This window comes from Symsagittifera roscoffensis, chromosome 2 (genome assembly GCF_963678635.1).
Source record: "Symsagittifera roscoffensis chromosome 2, txSymRosc1.1, whole genome shotgun sequence".
Taxonomy (NCBI): Eukaryota; Metazoa; Xenacoelomorpha; order Acoela; family Convolutidae; genus Symsagittifera; species Symsagittifera roscoffensis.
In genome coordinates, this window is record NC_087063.1 from 36010133 (window position 1) to 36032677 (window position 22545).

The window sequence follows — 22545 nt, forward strand, 5'->3', positions numbered from 1 at the left end:
ATTGATTGATGAGGCTGCTAAAGAAACTTGAATGTTGAACGTGAACCGAATGAAATTAACTGAAACGTTTAATGTGTCATCGCTTGATGAGCTTGCGTAAAAAGTTCAGGCTTTTTCGATACTACAAGACAACCTGAATAAAATCGAAGTTTCATCGCCTGATGAGATTTCATAAGCAAACCTTAATCATTTGCATGTCGAATCTTGCTTCCAAGTTTTTTAGTATAACTCAAAGCTTAGAAAAACTCTAATTTTTTGCTAACCGGTTTAGCAAGGAAATAGTTTGAAGTGATTCAAAGTTTCATCGAAATGAAAAGAACTAAAAATTGATTGATTTTGAGCCGATGCATGCCATAAAATCAGTCAAAACAATTAAAAGTTTCATTGTTTGATGAGGCTGCTTAAACGAACTTTATTTTATTTGCCAACCGATTCATGTTACGAAGTGTTTTGTTGCAAAAAGTCATCAACAGCTTCAGGCTATGAATTTATTTAGAAATATCAAGGTTAACTTGAAATAATTGGAAGGTTATCAATTAATGATCAGGATCATTTTTAAGTTGTGCAAACCTATTCATGCTTTAAATATAGTTGGAATGTTTTGAAGCTTCGTTGCATGCTGAAACGTTATAAACATTTTTTCGATCAGATTCAGCAACGAAATGTTTTGAAATGTGTCATCACAAGAAGTTTCATCTCAAGACAATTTTGTTCAAAAAACCTAATTGTTCGCGAACCGATACAAGTAATTGAAATTACTTCTGATAAATACTCTAGCGTCAGCTTAGTGTATCATTAAGAAACTTCTTTTTTTTTTCTAATCTAAGTCGAAAATATTGGTGCCACTTTTGGGGCACTCTTACAGCTTTTTGGTAGCATGTGCTTTGACAGTCAAATAATAATAATTTAACACATTTGATGCATTTTTGGATCATCAAATGAACCGAAAAAAGCTGTTTGTTTCAAACAACAACAATATAAACTCGATTTCAGAAATTTTCGATTCCAATATATCAATTTTATGAAATGCATAGTTTGTACATAATGTGGCTTTATGCTTTGCGGTTTGCTACATGCAAAGTTAGTGTGGATGCCTTCAGTTTGTTATATTCCAAATTATTACTTGCAAAATTGAGTCTATTTGTATTTGGTGCCACTTTTGCTGAATGGCATTGGCAGCTTATTAGCATATGTAGCTGCTTTATTCGTGACTAGTGTTTGTCGGTGGTTGAGCGTGCGTGGCTGAGTGTTTAGTGCGTGAGACTCAAAATCGCTTGATTGCAGTAGGTCGCTGAGTTAGTTGGGAATTCGCCCTCGAAAAACTTTATAGACGCCCCTGTATAATGGAATGCATTTTTTGTTTTATGAAATCCGCTTGCTACTATTCATGAAGTATTGTGGCTTGAAAAAAAAAACGAAACATTCAATTGAAATGTGCAGCATTAGATTTAAATTTTTTGACAACTAGGGTAAATTGTTTAAAGTCCAGGATCATTGTGCAGCTTTTTAACAGCCGATTGGAAGAAGCTGAGTCCCCCTTCGCCTTGGGAATTGGCTGCCATCTGTTCCAGCTGACTGGCTCGAGTGCGCCTGTAAAGGGAGGTGTAAATCGACACTGACTCAACTTCAGAACAGATGTTGAATAATATAACTAGCACTGATAAAAATGAGGCCAATACAAGCTTCGTCATTTTAATTGAGGCAAATCGAGAAGTTATAGATCAAAAGTAAAAAAAGGGAGTCTCGACTATAGATTTATGCGACGAAAAGTAATAAACGTTTTTCAATTTCCTGTAGATAAAATTTAGCTGAAGCACTTGAACAATAATTCTGTGACAATACTGCGGTGAGGTTGTGTGGTGAGCTAGAACACAAAGGTATCTACAATGGGACGATAGGCTGCAAAATGATAGATGGGAAAATTGCAGTTTGTTTGATTCTATATTTTGAAAAATGTCGGCAAGATAAGATATAATCACTTGGGAGCTGATTGAAACAGCGGATAGGCAATAAGTTCCGGCACGTCACAAGCTGCACAAAGTCTAGCTACACAGGAATATGGTAGTCTGAAATCAAGTGGTGCTTAAAACACGTGAAATTTGGTTGAAGTGCTTGAAGCTAAATGGAATGTGTAGCTTTGAAAGAGATATGGAGTTATAAAGACAAGGGTAGGATAAGTGGAGACAATCTAGTTTTCAAGGAGATATTAGATCATAAAATGGTAGCTGAAAGCTGAGTGAAATCCTCTCTAGAGCTCTCTAGAGCTGGCAAGTTGCAATGAAATGTAGCCACAGTCGCGGAAAAGAAGGCAACAATAACACACGGTTAACTTTCCAATGACCTGAATTATATTGAAATCAGTTTACGGACCGTTCGATTATGTTTGACCAATTTGAGCAGATAACGTACAAGTGTTCGAAATGGTACAAGAATGTACTACGCTGGAAAAGCTGAAATCCCGAATATAAAATACACGTGTTAAGTGAAAAGTAATTTGGTAAGTCGGCAATTTCAGAAAGTACGTAGTAGCATTTTTTTGCCCGGGCATAGAGGTAAGACTGCTATAAAATTGTCTGGAGTGAATCTTGTTACGAATATGGGTTGAATAACAGACACAAATAAACAAACCCATATTTTCTCTAAGATTTTCACACAATCAAGCTTGCCATTACGTGCATACTTCTATTAAACTAAGTCGTCTTTTTCCAACGCAGGCGCACATTTTGGTGCAAAGATTCTGCATATAGTGTAAATCTATTCTAATGGACAAAAATAAGCGCAGTTTCAGGTTGTTACTCTCTAAAATAGTTATTTTCAATGTCCATTATGGACAACATTTACCACGATTTTCAGCAAATATTTGCATAGTCGGAGAGCAAATGATCTGAGGTACCCTCTCTCAAAGTCTCAGTTTTTGATTTGAAGCACTAATCATTTTTTCCGGGTCTAAAATGCTGCCAGATTTCACCGTCTGCGCTAGATTTTGCATCGTAATAAACTTTTTCGGAAACGCGGAGTAAAAAATTGTTTGTTCACGCGACGTGAAAAGTTCTCAGCGAGAAAATTTAAGTAATCAGTGTGACAACCTTAGTGAACTCGTCTTTTCTTGCAATTTCACTCGTTTTGGAAAACTTAGCGCGGATGATGAAAACTGTCATTTTCAGACCCAGAAAAAACGCGTGACTGCTTCAAAATAAAATTTGAGGCTTTTAGAGAGTAGTTCAGATCATTTGCTGTCGGTTGATATAGAAAATTTGTTAAAATTCTAAGTAAATTTTGTCCAAAATTGTCCTTAAAGTTAGGCATTTTAAGAAAAAAAAACTATGTTTCCAATTAACTTTGTCCACTAGTGTATCTCTATTTTAACTTCTTGTCGAGCAGCCAAAGGCTTACCCAACTGTTATTTATGTAGGAGATAAGCAACAGCTAAATTTTGTATCGCGAATGTTTGTGAACAAATCGAGAAACGCAGTGTCGAGATGTGAGCAAAATTCGAGATGCAAAATAAGTTGCTGCTTTTTGTTATGAAACACATGTGAACAATTTGAACAAAATGCCACATTTGAAAAAAATTTCAAGCTAACACGTCATTTTTACTTTCTAAATTGCTTTGTTTAATTGTTCTAGGAAAGATATTGCATAAAAGCTTCCACTTCTTGTTTGAAAAACTAGTCCAAAATTTGAAACACCAGTGAGATATTTAAATATTGCACTAGTGTTTCAATAATTGCTTTAGTTTTTCAGGTTTTGTACTACTGATTTGCATTGGTTTTTCAAAAATAAAAAATACTGAACACTTGTGTTTTGTTTAAATTTGATTAAGCTAAAAAAATTTTTTACAACAATTCATTTCTTAAACTTTTACGCGCGTCCGAATTGTCGAACCGCCAACTGTGAGGTTGCTAGCAAGCTTTATTATCACTTAAGTCACAATGCTACAGTTTTGAAACACATCAATTGCCGCTTGATGTCTAAGAAAAAAGAGTCCTCTGTTGGTACCCTCAGTCTAATATTAGTTAGCTTCACTAAATTCGCTATTTTTGGAGGGAGATTTAATTTCCTGAAAGGGTGGACTAAAGAGGGTATTCTCCTTTCATTTTAAAGAACGGCCAAATGTTAACAAGCAGGACCCGAATTTAAGTTGAATAACTATTTTTCGTTGTTAACCATTTCTGAGAAAAAGGAGGAAATAAATTAATCAGAGAGGTTCGCTTCATTTCAGCAATTTCTTCTGAAAACCGACAGAATTTCAAAAACTTTTATGCCAACATTGACATCTTTACCAAGGCCTGTGATCACATGGTGCAGGAGTTGGTTAGATGCTGTAAACCAAAATTAAAAATTTGAAACTGCGCAAATGTTACCAGAGATTCAAAATACTCGGGTTTTCTCTCAGACTCGTGATATTTCTCAAAAAAGAAATGAAATGATTGAAATGATTTTTTTTGCTGTTACGACAGCAGGTTTTGTTGCAACAATACGAGTTTCAATTACCTTTTCATCAACTAGCTCAAAAACTTTCACTCTTCTCTCTTATTTTTTTAGAGAAACAAGCAAGGTTGTAGGCAAAGTCCAAATTTTGAAAATAGAGCAAATTCAAAAATTATCGAACACGTAACTCTAGCTTTAGCAGGGATCTAGATGTGCTTCATCGGTTCTTAACATTTATCAATTTTTTTTCGACTTTTTTTTATAACTGTGTTGTATCGTAAGTGGTGCGAATCTCCGCTTCGCCTCTGTGTACAAGAAGTACAAACAGATGTGGCCAGCGTCTCGGATCCATGGATATCCTTGACTGCTCGTATAACTCATGGAGTTGATATTTTCAGTAAAGCATTTTTTTTGGTTAAAATTATTAATTTAATCGCAGAAGATTGGTTGAACAAAAAACCATCCCAATCAAAAAAGATCCGCATTTTTTCACGATTTCTTACGACAAATACTTTTTCACGTCTGATCTTGAAAACTATTAGTCAGAAACGCTCAGCAAAAAGTCAAAAGTTGACTGAATAAAAAAATGCACCGAAGCATAATTATTTTGCACTGTTCTCGAAAGCCGGAAACATAAATCAGAAACCGCCACGGCTAGGTGGTTAGTTCGTATTACTTTTGAGCCGGGTGTCCAAGTTTGCAACAGGCCTTCAAAATTTCAAAATTCAAAAATTGTTTTCAAGGCATTTCGTAGCGTTTTCTTGAATTTTTCACTTTTGACTGGTTTTGCACAGTGCCTGTATGAAAATAGAGACAATTTTTTCGTAATTTGTTTTTTTCGTGACATTTTTATCGAGTTGAAAGACTACCCTATCAAATATGAGATGAAAATTTCAATCGAAGGAAACGGTTCCGAGAATTTTTCCTGCAGAAGCGGTTATTCCTTTTTTATTGTATTTTTTGTCTCTGGGATAATTAAAAATTAGTCAAAATTTAAAAAATGTTTATAAAATTGTTCAAATTGTGAGCAATTTTTGAAATTATGAAAAATATATCATAAATAAAAACTTATGATCATATTTGTTTAAAATAATTATCATACATGTTTGTAAAATTGTTCAAAGTTTCAATAGAACGAAGCGGTTGCGCGATTTTTTTTCCTGCAGCAGTGATTGGTCCTTATTGTTTTTGTATTTTTTGTCAGGGAAAATTTAATTTTGTGAGAGTAAAAAAATGTTCGTGAAATTGTTCAAATTGTGATGATATTTTGTTTCAAAAAAAATTTGACATAACTGTTTTGGTCAATTTATTAGTCATAAAATCAATTAATATTTTTTACTGTCAATTGTGATGTCTTAATTATTTCTTGAAAAAAAACTAGTTCAAGAATGTTGCTCGGTCAGACATTGTTTTTTGCATGGATTTTTGGTGATACATTACAATAGGTGGTAGTTTCAATTTCAATAGCCTGATCGCTTTTTGTTATTTTTTGCACATTATTTATAATTAGTTTCATAAGCCAAAATTTTTGGCAAAAGAAGTGTAAAATTTGAGTTTTTTTATAGCGTTTCATTTGGCAGAGTAATGTATTGACAAAAACTATCTTAGCAGTAAAAGCAATTGATGAAAAATGAAATGACTATATTAAGAATTATAGTTCTCAAGTTTGATACACGCACTGTTTTCAAAATTTTTTACCTATTGTAACTTATCACCAGATTTTTTTTTATAACTGCTTCTGATCATAGCTAAAGGTAATAAGATACCTTCCATGCCTAGCAGGTGCAGATTTAGAGGGTAACGCCTCCCTTCTTATGAGTTTCCTCAACAACCAAAGGGTCCAGTTAGGCATTATTTTATGACATTCATATCAGGCTGACCAACCGTGAGATTTTTCCAAAAATGCGCCAATAATTTAAAATTTTGAAAGAGAGCGCGCACCGAAAAAACGCTATTTTTTGTCAACATTTTCCAAAAAGTGCCCGAAAACAAAAACGTCCTTTTTGACCTTTTTTTAAAAAAAAAAATTGCGTGAGCTTAGCGTTTTCCGAATGAAAATTATGTCTCAGTTTTTCCTGATTAAAAGAAAAAGCGGCTATCTAGACGCTAATGAGCAATTATGAATTATGACCTCGGCTAATTTATTTTTGCTAGTGCTTAACTAATCGTTGAAAAAGTAGGTTGTGGTGGTTGTAACAGTACCTAGATGGATGTTGGGGGTAGGAAGGGTGCGGACATTCCATTTTTTTCTACGTTTCCATCGTCGGCCGACCAACCCTTGAATTTTTCTTAAAGCCCTTTAGGTGCCACTATAAAGTTTTTCTGAAAGGAGTGCCGATAAAAATGGCACAAAAACTGCCCTTCAGCCTGCCTTTTTCAACAATTTACTAAAACTCCGAAAGTTTGTTTTCTAATTTTTTTTAAAAAATTTTATCATTGTTTTTTTATTTCATATTGGAATCAACATTTCATCTGATTTCAATAGGTTCACTGAAATTTCATATTTTGATGATCAATAAAAATCGTTTTTTCTTGCCTTGCTTCTCTTCGTGAAATTGATAGACTCATCAGCATATTTTTTGCTTACGATCAGCAAGATTTATATTTTCTCCTCAGAGAACCAATGCATAAAATCAATTGTTGTGTCTAATAAAAGTTTTAGCTGAAAACTAAATCTCTTTTTTTTGAAAGACTATTCAGACACTAATGAGCAGTTAAGCCATCAGTTGATTTTTTCCTGTTAATAATCAAGCTATAACCATTTTGCTTATATTTTTAACCCCTGAAAGTGAGGAAGAACTCTGTCTTCTAGGCCTAGGTGATTTTTACTTTATATTCGAAACTCAAAATGTTTTCTGGTGTGTTTTACTTCTTCTGATTCAACGCAAAATCATGTTCGACAAATACTCATCGGAAGAGGCAGTATCATGTGTGAAATTGAACCCTTTTAATTTTGATTTGAACTGTTACAGACTTTATCAGAAAGTTATACTACTGTAGATAAAAAACGGTTTGAGTTTTTATTTTAAGCTTTTTTACGAGCAAACAGAGCAAATGAGTAGGTTTTGGCAACGAGAAACTTAATATAAGCACCAACTTGGGAACAAAATTTGAAAAAATGAAAACCTTTTCTGCAAAAAAAACGAGCAATTTTTCGGAAATCTTTTTAGATTTTTTATTATTTTATTGACATTTTGGAGATTTCTTATTTTTGAATATGCTTTATATACTGTAAGCTTTCGGTAACGTTTTTTTATCACATCATAGACGAAAAAAAAATTAAAATAAAAACTGCTAAAAAAGCAATCGGCTATCCTTGTTTACTTTTAAATCTATTATTTTAAATCAATTTTTAAAATACAAGGTAAAAGACAGTTCTAAAAGACAAAATTTAGGAACAAAAGCTATATTTTCGGTTCCATAATTTTGCAAGTCAGCTCAAGCAAACAGCTAAATGCGGTTTATTTTGCAAGTTGGGCGAAACATTCTGTGCTACTTGTACCACTGCCAGCAAATTTTGTTGGATAAAAGCTCCTCTTCCGATCGATCAGATAGGTTTTTAGAAAATGCAGTGGCATTGGGTAGATTTTTATCACTTCAATTCGCGAAAAAAAATGTGAATGATCAATCGTGCTACACGCGAAAAAGTTTCTGTCAGTAATTCAGCTTTTGGAAATAATTTAGAGGAGCAAACTTCTAAGACAATTGGCTTTTTTCATTCTTCCCTCCCCCACCTTAAAAATTTTCCAACATTGAAAGTGACTCACGGGTAGTTGTGGCTAAACGCGTCAACATAAGATATGAAAAAAGCAGCAATTCGAGCAAACAGAGCAAATTAGTAGGTTTTGGCAACAGGCAACTTAATATAAGCACCAAATTGGGAACACAATTTGAAAAAATGAAAACCTTTTCTGCAAAAAAACGAGCAACTTTTCGGAAATCTTTTTAGATTTTTTTTTTGACTTTTTGGAGATTTCTTATTTTTGAAAATGCCTAATATACTGTAAGCTTTCGGTAACGTTTTTTTATCACATCAAAGACAAAAAAATTTAAATAAAAACTGCTAAAAAAGCAATCGGCTATCCTTGCTTACTTTTAAATCTATTATTTTAAATCAATTTGTAAAATACAAGTTAAAGGACAGTTCTAAAAAACAAAATTCAAGAACAAAAAATATATTTTTGGTTCCATAATTTTGCGAATCAGCTCAAGCAAACAGCTAAACGCGGACTATTTTGCAAGTTGGGCGAAACATTCTGTGCTACTTGTACCACTGCCGGCAAATTTTGTTGAATAAAAGCTCTTCCTCCGATCGACCACCTAGGTTTTTAGAAAATGCAATGGCATTGGATAGATTTCTATCCCTTCAATTCGAGAAAAAAATATGAATGATCAATCGTGCTACACGCGAAAAAGTTTCTGTCAGTAATTCAGATTTTGGAATTAATTTAGAAAAGCAAATTCTAAGACAGTTGGCTTTTTTCATTCTTCCCTCCCCCACCTTGTAAATTTTCCACTATTAAAAGTGACTCACGTGTAGTTGTGGCTAAACGCGTAAGGTTACAACATAAGATATGAAAAAGCAGCAATTCGAGCAAAAGAGCAAATGAGTAGGTTTTGGCAACGAGCAACTTAATATAAGCACCAACTTGGGAACAAAATTTGAAAAAATGAAAACCTTTTCTGCAAAAAAACTTTTCGGAAATCTTTTTGGATTTTTTATTATTTTTTTGATTTTTTGGAGATTTCACATTTTTGAACATGCCTTATATACTGTAAGCTTTCGGTAACGTTTTTTTATCACATCAAAGACAAAAAAATTTTAGATAAAAACTGCTAAAAAAGCAATCGGCTATCCTTGCTTACTTTTAAATCTATTATTTTAATCAATTTGTAAAATACAAGGTAAAAGACAGTTCAAAAAGACAATATGCACGAACAAAACTATATTTTCGGTTCCATAATTTTGCGAATCAGCTCAAGCAAACAGCTAAACGCGGACTATTTTGCAAATTGGGCGAAACATTCTGAGCTACTTGTACCACTGCGGGCAAATTTTGTTGGATAAAAGCTCCTCTTCCGATCGACCACCTAGGTTTTTAGAAAATGCAATGGCATTGGGTTGGTTTTTATCACTTCAATTCGAGAAAAAAATATGAAAGATCAATCGTGCTACACGCGAAAAAGTTTCTGTCAGTAAGTCAGATTTTGGAAATAATTTAGAAGAGCAAACTTCTAAGACAATTGGCTTTTTTCATTCTTCCCTCCCCCACCTTGTAAATTTTCCACTTTTAAAAGTGACTCACGTGTAGTTGTGGCTAAACGCGTAAGGCTACAACATAAGATATGAAAAAAACGTGTTCACAGTTATTCGTTTGTTCACCATGCCAAGTTTCCTGGCCTTATTACAATGTTAAAGTAGGTTTTCAAAGTTGAAATTCAAAGGTGTGGGGAGTGGAAAAGAGCCAGCTTAGAACCTGACCACAATTCTGTATAAAAGAACCAAATATAAAGAACTTTGACAAGGTCAATTGAATCAATTGGGTTATTTCAATACTTTTATAGATTTCAAACAATTTTAATATTGAATTTTGAATAATAAATTGAAAAGTCAAGGAATTGGACAACCTTGATGTACAAATCAAGCTTCAAGCTTTGTACAACTACAAATTTAAAATACTCTTCCAAAAAAACACTAGTGTTTTAGAGGAGTTTTCAAAAAACTGATCTAAGCATTCTTGTTATGGAATCTGCTTATAGTCTGAAAATACACTGTTTAGTCTCGTAATGACCTTCGGACACTTCTGTTCAATCCTAAGAGAAGTATTCGTAATCAACTAAGATGAATAGAGAAACATTTCAAATAGGATATCACTGGTCTCTGTCAAATGCTCAAGATGTCCTTCCTGTGATCACGGGGAGCGGCGGTGAAGTGGATACTTCTCCGCCAATCGATCGAAAGATCGGATATTCCACCTCTCAATCGAAAGGAGCCGGGTTGACAAAAAATGGTTATCATACATTTTTCATATATGAAAAAATGCTTATTATACTCGTTCATACAAGTTCATAGAGTAAAAGTATATGAAAGAAAATATCAAAACAAGCATTTGTTCCATATATGAAATTGTATGATAAGCATTTTTTCCATACTATGAAATTGTATGATAAGCATGTTTTCCATAAATGATTAATCAAAATTTTTTGTTTCGAATTTTCGTGTTTCAATTCGGGGGATCTCTGCAGTTCTTTCAATTCCTTTAGTTACAGTTCCTTCAGTTCCTTTAGTTACAGTTCTTTCATTTCCTTTAGTTTCAATTTCACTTTCTGGACCGAGGGTGAATGATTGCTGTAACTTTAAGGATTTTTTGTCATGAGAAAACCCAGAGAGTAACTGGCAAGTTACCACGCAGTTAAAATGCATTTGGTGGTTTCAGCCATAAAGGTTAATTTTAACATTTTCACATAGAAATATATACCAAAAAAGTAACTTTTTGAATATGGCTAGATAATTTTTAGCTTGAAAATTATGATGGCTGAAAAAAAGGCCTGTTATGATAAGCATTTTTCTGACCGAAATTAAAATTATGTCAATATGCCCTCTATCATAGATATACTTATGTAAATCTATTTAAAGTTACCCAGACAAGTTTTTTGGTGATTTTTGAAAGTTTTATTTTTTTATGACAAAATGACTGTTTTATAATTTTCATACATGAAAATTGTATGATAAGCATTTTTTAAAAAAGTTTTCTATGATAAGCATTTTTCCATAGACTTCATATATGAAACTGTATGATAAGCATTTTTCTTCTATGGACGTCAACCCGGGAGGCCAACCATGATCTGTGCTTGTTGCTTGAGGGCGAGGAAACATTACCCAGCCAAAAAATAACCAACAAAACGCACGTGGCCCTTTCGCTGGTGGATAAATATTCATAACATCTCAACTTCTCTGCATTTTGCATTGAGAGTTTTTTAATTTCAATTTCCCATTTTAAAATTGAAGACATTCCAAGATTCGTCATCACCATAATTGTTCAAAAACGTTTAAAACTAAAATCAGCATCAGTTTGTTAACTTATTCTCTTCATGCGTAACCATTTTACAATTGCGCAATGATGTTGCGGATGATGGGTAGCTACTTCTTCTTAGCACTTCTTCTGTTGACAGAGAAACCGAGAAACAGTTTTTATCAGGTTTATCACTTTTGATTGCTGTAACTTTAACATTTTAGCTTCTATTGATGTATCAACGTAAGTTGATAGATATTCTTTGAGGAGAATTCACATATTTTCATTGAAAGGATTGTGTAAAATAAATTGATAGCGCACTAAATTTCAAAACCATTGCCAACAGGAAAAAATGTCAGTACCGCTTGTATATTTAAAAAACAAAATAACTTATTTCGGTTTGCTGCTACTGCTTGCACTCAAAATTTCTATATAAGTTTTATTCTATAGCCTTATTTTTTTAAGATGTCTACTCGTCAAGACTGGTAAACTCAATTGAAATTAGAAGTAATTTTACAGTATATGTAATAATAAGTTCCTCCCATCTGCACCCCAGCTGGTCAAGGCCTGGGACAATGGTTCTGACTTTATCAAATCATTAGAACTGATTCAAACGAAATGAAAGTCACCACCGGGAACCCGTTCTACCTTTCCGAGGTAGCAGTGGTGGTCATGACGCTACAATCTGCACAATTTTGCCTATTGATTGTACGCACCGGGACAACGCCAACATGACTTGGCGGCTTGGGCATTGGCCTTGCTTTGACCCATGAGTATCGGTGCTTCACATAACAGTGATTGATCATTGACTTTCTAACCGAGCACCGGTAGGAGCAGAGCGGACACTTTAGCACCTCATCACCTGTGCTAGTGTCTTGGTAAAATGCGAAGGATTGCCGACTCAGTTATGGTGCTGAGACGGTCGATTCTGATGCGCTGATCAGTTTCACATGCGGGTGACAGTTTTGCATGTGCTTTTTCCAACCGCTGATATAGACATAAGTCTTGTTACAGTCGGACAGAGGGCAGTCGAATTTACCCTTTTTGGACCCCCCGTCGCTGGGCTGCTGGGGGATCTCTGCAGTTCTTTCAATTCCTTTAGTTACAGTTCCTTCAGTTCCTTTAATTACAGTTCTTTCATTTCCTTTAGCTTCAATTTCACTTTCTGGACGGAGGGTGAATGATTGTCTCTGAGATGCCTGTACATCTCTTTTTCGCTATGAAACATTCTACCACAGTTTTCATTAGCACATTGAACTGTTTGCGACCTCTTGCCGATAGCATTTGCTTTAAAATCCCCACCGTCTGTGAACTTAAGTTTAGTTGTCGGATTATGCAACCAGCTATCCTGGTCGCACTTGGTCTTTTGCCCATGGTTGTCAAAATCAGCCCTGAGCTGCCTAACCCAATCTTTTTGCCAAACTTTAGCACCTTCAAGTAGTTCATTCAAGCTATCGGCCCCGATGTTTTTAAAGGAAGCATACAGTTGTACCCTTCTCCTGCAGAGTTGGTGAGCGACTGGCGTTGTTCTTACTTTTTCATTCAGTCCCTTTAGTTTCATTTCATTTCTGGTTTCTAGCCTGAGACACATTGTTTCAGCGCGGTGTATAACTGCTTCTAATCTACCAAGATCTGTGCATCTGATAACAAGGGTCTCTAAGCCGTACAGCAGGACTGGTTTTAGGAAAGTTTCGATGCGGAGACCTTTGTTCCTTATTGTCAATCTTTTTGACACCAGGGCTGGTCTAAGTCGGAGCTTTGAGAAGTCTAAGTTTGAGTTTGTTTCTTGGTCGGCAGACCAGGCACCAGCTAGTGGTCTCATTTCGGTCAGTTGCTCCTTACTGATTCTCGCATTCAAATCACCAAATATCAGAGTATGAAATCCAACTTTACGGCTGGGGATGCCGTCTTTCATTACTCTGAAGAGATCAGCGTAGAAGCAATCAACCCGCTTTTCACCTTACTCATCATCAGGGTTAGTGGGACTGTAACAAACGACTATTTTAAACGTCTCACTATTGATGCGACTACTCAACCAGGCTACCATAACTCGGTCACTTTGGCACCTATGCCTGGTTAGATTCAGTTTCAACGAATTGAAAATGAGAGCAACCCCGTTTCTACCTTTCCTCTCGGGGTCGCTCGCGCACCCAATAGTGTAGTTTCTACCAAGATCAGAGACTCCGTCGCCATTTAAACGGGTCTCGCATAAACCCAGGGCATCAAAATGCCGCTCAAGCATCAGCTGCTCTAACTATCCTCCTTCCAACCCCCTAAGGGTCCTACAAATCCAATGTCCAAACTTCCACGGTTGCTGCCTAACCAAAACATTGTTTCGGGCCGGTCGCTCTTGCTTCCGATTGGTTTCTCTCATTGGTTTGAATGTAGGTAGTATTTTTACAGGTATGGCTTACTGGACCGTATTACCCAACCTCTGTTATTACACCGAGGAGGCGTTAAGCAAAATTCCTCACGGAAAATCGCCCGCAGTTTAGTAGTGTTACCAATGGTAGATGTATCTTCCGACTCTCGCCGAGGTGAGATCGTTGATTACCGCAGATTGTGCACACTTCAACGAATGCCTGCGAACGACTCAATCCTAACGCGGGGAGGCATTGCATATGAGAGTCTTACAATGCACATATGTATTGGTTTTTACACCATCTTGTTTTTTTTTGAAAATTTTTGTTTTTTCTTTCATCAGATGATATTTTTCCTTCATGAACTTCATTACGAGGCCAAACTGTGCACTGGATAGGCGCACATTTTTGTGTCTGTGTGTTCCTGGACTCCATAAACAAGTCTTTAATCATGTTAAAATTTTGTCGGAACGATCAAAAAATGAAAGAACAAAAGAAGAACAAAGGGAGCGTCCTTGTTTCGGAATCTGCTTACAATGCACAAAATTCACAGTTTGGCCTCGTAATGTTAGAAAAGCGAATTGTCTGAAATCAAGTCTCCTGTCATTTAAACTTTTGCTCTAAAATTAACCGTAATGGGGGTTTTACAAAAACTACCCATATCTTCTTTCACTGTCTTCCTTTACGTTTTTGTTGCCTCGCAATATTTTATTTGGACTCTCAAAAACGGGATACTTCTACTTGGTGTGCTTTTTTCCCAGTCAAACTTCGCCGACCGAAATAATTTTCTTACGAAAAACTTTTATACCCCATTGAAGAGATATAAACTTCTTAAGTTCAAATGCAAAAAGATATCTCTTGATTATTTTTTGTAAAGTTTTGGGAATTCGAAAAATTGGCTATTTTCTAGACTAAATTGAAGATTTATATAATGCTGAGAGCGTAATGCTTGGTGTGTTTTTTTTTAAATTTGAGTCAATTTTTGACAAGCAAACTAGACGTTTTTGACGGATATGTTTAGACCAACTAGAAGATATAGTTGTATTGAGCTCAAATATCAAATGCATTTTACCTGTGATTGTTTTTTGTACAGTGGTTTGAAAGTTGCGTTTTTGGTCAATTTGGGATAAAAACGTGCAAATATTGTGTTCTTTTAACACACGTAGGAGGCAAATTATTGCGTTATACAATGAATTGAGGTCAGCAATTTAATCCTATTAACACAATAGGAGACGCTAAACACACCCTTAATATTTTACATTGCGTGGACAAAACGGCAAAAATGAATTAATTCTGTTTTTTTTTGTTTTCTGAATTATTTGGTGGCATCATGCCGCAAACTTTAGGTGAAGTATTAAGTGAAAGCCTTAGTTGCGGCTCAAGCTATAATTAAAAACTTTGAAAATTTTCTCAGTTTGTTTGAACTATGGCTGAAGATTGCATGTTATACTAATTATAGCAATAGATGGTTAGTTGCGTCGATTTTACGGTTAATATTTTAATCCAAACTGCTGTAAAAACTTTGATCGAGATTTTATCACGCAAATTGTTGCCTTGGAAATTTTTACTTAGCTCAACTTACTGCGAAAAAGTCGCAATCTATCACGTATTGCCATGTTTTTATAGTACATATTTTTGAAGTTTTCAAAAAAATTTAACGATTTTTAAAGTAAAACCTAGTTTTAAAGTCAATGAAATCAAAAAGTTTGAAATAATTCATTTCAAAACATTTTTATCGTGATTTTGCTTAGATAACTTTAGACAAAACTGCTTGTATCAAAGCAAAGCCCTGAGGATTTTGGCTGCCTGTTAAGGTCTAGGGAGTAGTGTTCGCTTGAAAAAAAATTGAAGTGATTTACAACAAAAAAATAACAATTTTTCTTAAATGTACGTTTTTCTAAAAAAAATCATCTCTACACTCTCATGTTAAGTGCAAAAATTATTTTCGGCAAAATATTTATTTGTCCAAAAAGCAGACCATTTTGAAATAAATTGTAACAGATGGGATTAAAAATCCGATTACGTATTAATGGCATCAAAATATTGCGCATTAATTGTGCCAAATTGACAACCTTGGAACCCCATAACTTAACAAAAAATTATAAACGGTCAAATTCCAATTGAATTTGAGCTCAAGACAACAAAAAAAATTTTAAAAAAAATTGCGAAAAATGGCTTGTTTAAATTTAAAATTTGTCTGGAGAAAAAAAACACAACTCGAGCACAAAGTCCATCACTTTTTTCAAAAATTGAAACAATAAATTATTTAGTTTTCTATCAAAGTCGGCATTCGCAAGAAACTTTTCTGCCGAGTAGGATGCATTGATCTTCAATTTAAAATTGTTTCAATTTTTAATGATTTTTTCATTTTTTCCCTGTTCTTCAAAAAAATTTCAGGTTTACTTTTGTGCCGAATTTCAAATGAAGTGTTCAAATAATTTTTGTCACGGGTATTTCTTAAATTAGGTTGAAATTTTTAATAACCAACCGTTTTGACAGCTTTTTCATGATCTGGAAGATATTGATACCCTGTGCTCAAAATTAGAAAAAAAATATCATTGTTTTCTGAGTTCTGTGGGATTACAAGTGCCAGCCAATTTAGTCAAATTGCCACAACTAATGCGTGTAAATTTTTCTCAAAGTTTTTTTGAGGCTAAATAATTGTTCCAAAACTTAAAAATAGGATGAGGATTACATAACTGGACATTGTGTGCAGACATAATTGTACTGGTCCTTGCGCGCGAATAAATTTTTTCAAAAAGATGAAAAAATAACATCAGTTTTCAAATTTTTTTGAAATTTTTATCAAAGTTTTCACTAAAAATTAATTGGTGTCTTTTGAAGGAACGTCGGAATAATCAAAATTGAGTCCAAATATGAGAAGTCGATCTACCAGTCACTTAAACATAATCCAAATTCGATTCCAAATTCTTTTAGATGCCAGAATTTAAAATTTTTTTTTTGTTTCGACCTCCAATAATAAATATGGACTAGATATGTTTCGGTTTGTTTATTTCATCAGACCGATTTCAGCTTTTGAAATTTTTTTTGTGTTCAAGACAAAAACGCTATAAATCAATTAAGATCTCAAATCTCCCCCTCTCTCTCTCTCTCTCTCTCTCTCAGTTCAAATGTAATAGATATATCGTTTATCAATCAAAAAGCTACATAAAAAGCAAGATCTCAGCTATGTGAGTTCATTTTGTAAAACTAATTTGACCCGCAAGCCTTTTTTGGTAAGTTTTTGAAGATTTGAAATCACCAGAACTGTAAAATTCTACCCGCATCCAGTTTCACGCCTGTGGAACCAGATCTAAACTAGAATTTATTATTGGTTATTATTCTGATATTTTATCTCTATCAAGTATTGAATACTAACCAGTCATACTCTATCAAACTAACAACCCCCTTAATTGTAAGTGTTGAAACTACTTGTAGTTTCAACACCAGAACAATTTGAATTAAGCTTAGAATACAGTTGTTCTCATTCTGGACTGATGTGCATAAACCGATTAACACTAGATCTAGTGAGACTAGGAGATATAAGAGTAAGATTAAGATTGGTATTAGACTAAGAAGTTGCACGAATCTATCCGGCCGAAAATAACATAGCGTGATGAGCAGACAGTGCACCTTATCTGAAATTACTCTATTAGTATAACCAAAAGGATATAACTCATCTGCTGCGACCGAAAATTTCGAACAGACCTTAACTAACCTAGATTTAGAAGAAATTAGATAAGAATTAGACAAATACAACTTTTTTAAAATGCCATATGACAAAAACTTAGTAAATATGTCTCTGCAACTCAATAGATCAGATCCAATATTCCGAACAACACGAGAACTACCCGGTATTGAAAGAAGACCTCGAACAAGAGACGACGTATGACTAGGAAGAAACCTACCAATCGATTTCATGATTGTACGACAAAAACCATATCAATTTTTTATATTTAAAATACTTTCCAGCAGTAAATTTAAATTCTCATTTACTGACATAAAATTTTGAAGAAACTTCTTCTCTATTCTTTCATGGCGCTAAACCTAATAATTATACAATAACGACCGATAAAAACAACACGAGTCGTTTTCCTTATATCAGCTCTAAATTAAATTATATATTGAAAAAAACATTTATTGAATATAAAAATACAAAAATCAGTTAGTATAAATCATAAATTGTTAATAAATTTATAAATCATCCCTTCATCCCAGCTTCATCACCTAAATTTTAACAGCAAATCTCAAAAAAAAAACAATCATCAAAACTAAAAACTTAATTTTTTTAACATAACCTTTTATCGATAAACTATCAAGGCTTGTCCTTGATTTCACTTAAATTACTTTCATTTAAAATACTAGATCATCAAGGTTTCCCTTGGATCTTTAAATTAAATTAAACTAAAATTAAATTTCTGATCATCAAGGCCTATCCTTGGATCAAATAGAACAATTTTGTTCTCCCCCTCCCATTTTAATTAGTGTCTAACGACCTCAAACGTCGATTCACTACCCAGCCCTTTATAAAGACCCAGAATTAACAGAAATATTTCAAAAAGTTAACCATTCTAATTAGGATAAACAGTGAAGAACTTCGGTTACTCATCCTTCACTTGATCCCCTCCTCTTAAATGACCCAGGCTAAAACACTTAAACTTAGTAAGTCATAAAATAGTATCCAACGAACTACTTGCGTTCTAATTATACCTGAACCTTGTGGATCGATTTACTATTCTCCAACCCTTGATCACAAATCACAACCCTTAAGTAGGAATAGGTAAGTCTATCTTAACTTAGAAATATTCACGAGAAAGTAAAAATCATCCTCACGAATCGATATATGCTTTTCTCTCCAACCCGACAAATACGCCCCAAGTTAAGCCAACCACAAAAATTGTAGGAATTAACAGTTTAAAACATTAGAAATCACTAACCCCAATATTGCAACCATCATCCTAAACCTTATGTCAAGAGACAATTTAGGAAATAAACAAACAATTATATTACACAACTGTTTAATTAACGACAAAAGATACGACCTCGTAATCACACCACCCAGACAAACAAAAGGTTACATTGGAACAAAAAGACAAACACTAAGAAAGAAAATTTTTACCAAACAAAAACAAAATATAAGGAAAAGATTTTCAAAACGAAGAAACGCAGTCTCAGAATCAGAAACAAGCGCAATACAAGAACTTCACAATTTAAAAGACTCAAAAAATAAAAACCATCAAATTGACGATCAAATACATTTTTCTGATTCAGAAACCACGTCACCAGCATCAATAAAAGGAAATCGTAGAATAAAAAACTGTTAGAAAAGCAAACCAATACATCTGTACAATTGGAACCAACCAGTAACACACATTGAAAATTACAGTGATACAACACAAGAATGATTCGAAACGATGAAAACCTAGAAGTTTCAACACTCTCATTTTTAATACATCCACAAGCTGAAGCTCGAGGACAGGTACAATTATGCAAAAATTTAATGGCAAATTTATTCGAAAAAGGAGATAGTCCATGCACAAATGATTTTCCCGATGTAAAAATAAATAGACAATTTCATGACCACTATCTCAAAGGCATATGTAATCTCACATCACAATATAGAATCTATACAAAAGAAACTATTTCACCAAACGCATTTCATGACAAATATCTCATTCAAACTGATGACGTAGATATTGAATTTTCAAAAGTTTTTACAGAATACATAAAAAGTATACAACACCAAAACTCACAAAAAGCAAATTCAAAATTCATTTATCTAAAGCTATTTATCTATATTAGAATTAAAAGAACCTCAAAGCGATTTAACAACTCAAACATCTTGACGTACAACCATACGACAAGAAATAAATTTATTTTCAAAATTTTTAAATGCAATCCGTGAAGATCTGACTAGTAATGACATAACACAATGTGTTAAACACGATTTTCAACAAATCTTAGCATAATTCACTATCGATTATTTTACTCATAATCTTGATCTTATTGCACAAGCAAGAAAAAAATTTAGACCACAAAAAACAGATGACAAAACCATATTAGCAGAACAAACAGATTATGTTTGGGACCCTGAATGGTCTCATGAATTATTTATTAATATATCAACAGATATATCAAGCCAAGCATTCAGCACAACCTCTATTCACAAAGATTATGTTAGAGTTTACCCACTTAAAATTGACGCAACACCTTTAAACTATAATTCATTCTTCCCTGAAAGAGCAGGAAATAATAGTTTAAACTCTATTTTTATAAATCAAGATAACTGAAACGGAACAAAAAATCTTACACAACAACATATACAAACTCCATCAGATTTCGTTAATGAAGAAATAGCTGAAACAATAACAACAACAGAAGCACAACAAAGCATTTCACCTATTCAACCAAATTTTACAACTCCAAAACTAAGAAACCCAACGTTACAACAAACAATTATACAATCCACGCTGAAAGCCTCTGTTGCTCAAAAAATTTCACAAATGGATTACCAAACTTTTCGGCCAGCAACAAAACCATCATATAAACAAATAACATCACATTGAAATAATTTCGCAGAACATGATTACAATTAAGTAATTAGATCAAAAACAACGAAACCTTCTAAAATGAATACTCAGAACTATTCATATTCACAAAGTCAAAATATACCACAATCAACTTCAAACTCAGTAAACTTTAATGATCAGCCACGATCTTCACAAGATCAAAATGAAAATAACCCATTTTTTTTAACAAAACAAAAATAATACAAATAGATACCATACAAGAAATCAACCTCCTTATTATACACTAATTATTTTTTTCCATCAGATGATGAAGAAAACTATAATCAAAATTATCAACGATTTTATTCAAGCCAAAGACCTCGTTCTTACAGTATTGACCAACAAGATATTTTCGAACCATACACACGAGATGGACAAATACGACAACCTAGAAATAATTCAACTTCACACAATAATTTTTCTCAACCATAAAACCCAGTCAATACACCATCTTACCAACCAACTCAAATGCATAATCAAATCCCACTGCCATATTATTTAAAACAACATGAAATAACAAAAATTCAATTTACAATTTTTTCTCAAATACCAAATACCGCAGAATCACTACAAATGACTATGAATTCATACCTAATGGGTGGATCATCAATATCATCGACTAAGCCATTAATGGTATTTACAGGCACAGATCCTGAATACTCTGTAGAAGATTATCTTAAAGCAGTCACAGCAAATTTAAATTTAAATATTGAACCTAAACCAGTAAATACGCCGCTTCATCAAAAATTGGATACAAAGACGCACAGCCTTAATCTAAACCACACTTGACGGCGCAGCCCAAAAATGTTTTTCAGTTTTGTCTATAGAAATAAAAACAGATTGGAAAAGACTCACAAAAGAATTCTCAAAAATGTTTGATTCTGAAAGAAACAAACAACATCAAAGAGTTTTATGCAATGAAATTCGTAGACTACCAAGCAAAACAATTAAACAACTTGCAGTAAGAATTAAAACACTAGTCCGAAAAGCATCTTCACTCAATACCCATGATTATAAAAATACAAAGATGACAGAAATCTTAATGATGACTCTTACACCTCAATCGCAAAAAATAGCAATGAAAAAGAGAGCATCACATCCTTCCTCAATCCAAGAACCAGATTTAGACTTTAGGAAACTAGAAGATAAATAAGAACAAGCAGAAATCACTATGAAATTAGAAGAAACAGAAAACTTAAAGCTGCAATATTTCAACAACATCCAAACCACTACTTCACAAAAAAACAATATTCATGGCTCCTATAAAGAATTATCTGAAAAAATTAAGGAAACCTTAAACATCTACGAGAAAAATCCAAATTTTAAAGGTAAACCATCATTCAAAAAATGGTACAATTTAAGTCAAAGATACGGACACAGCATTGCCAAATGCAGACAAAAATAACAAGACAATCAAAATAAACCACAAAAATATGAAGAACCAAACAAATCATTTCATCAATAAAAAAAAAGATCAAATTTTACCCAACAAAAACATTCACAGTAATAATAATTCAGGAAAACCATTTCTAAATAACTCAAATTACTCTAGACAACAATCACCTTATAATCCGAATTAACGAGGACGATCACCAAACCAAAGAAATTCACGACATTTCTCACAAAACAGGTATAGTTGATCAAACATTCGAATTAATCAGTATCGAAATAACTATTCACGATCAAATTCAAGAAATAGATATTATTCAAATGATCGATCTAGAAACTCTTCGTATAATAGAAAAAGAAAATATTCCAACTATGAGAATAGAAATTATTCAAATGATCAAAATCATAAATATCAAAATAGAAGATCACGCGATTATTCTAACAACAGATCAAACAATCAAAGATCAAAATTTAATAACTATCAATGTTGCAACGCAAATGTAGGAAAAAGGTGCCTATAAAACAGAGTATAAATGCATATAAAACCAAACACAAGCTTGAATATGATTGGACCAAAATGTAACAACCCTAAGCACAGTTGGCCGAGCGGCCTGGGGACAAGTCTCTCACGCCGGTCAAACGGGTTCGAGTCCCCCCATACGCAGACCTTAAAACATGTAGACCCGAGGAGCTATAGCCACAATTGACGTTTTTACTGTTTTTTGGTTCTAATTTAGTTCGGCCTTGTTTAAGGCTGACCGCCAAACAAAAAAGAGCAATTAG

At 33.7% G+C, this 22545-nt stretch overlaps 1 protein-coding gene across 2 annotated transcripts in view; it reads right to left on the reverse strand.

Moving 5' to 3' along the window:
• The window catches only part of LOC134839014 (uncharacterized), a 335027-nt gene that overhangs the window by 113210 nt on the left and 199272 nt on the right, over positions 1–22545 (reverse strand). The gene's annotated exons all lie outside the window — the stretch shown is intronic.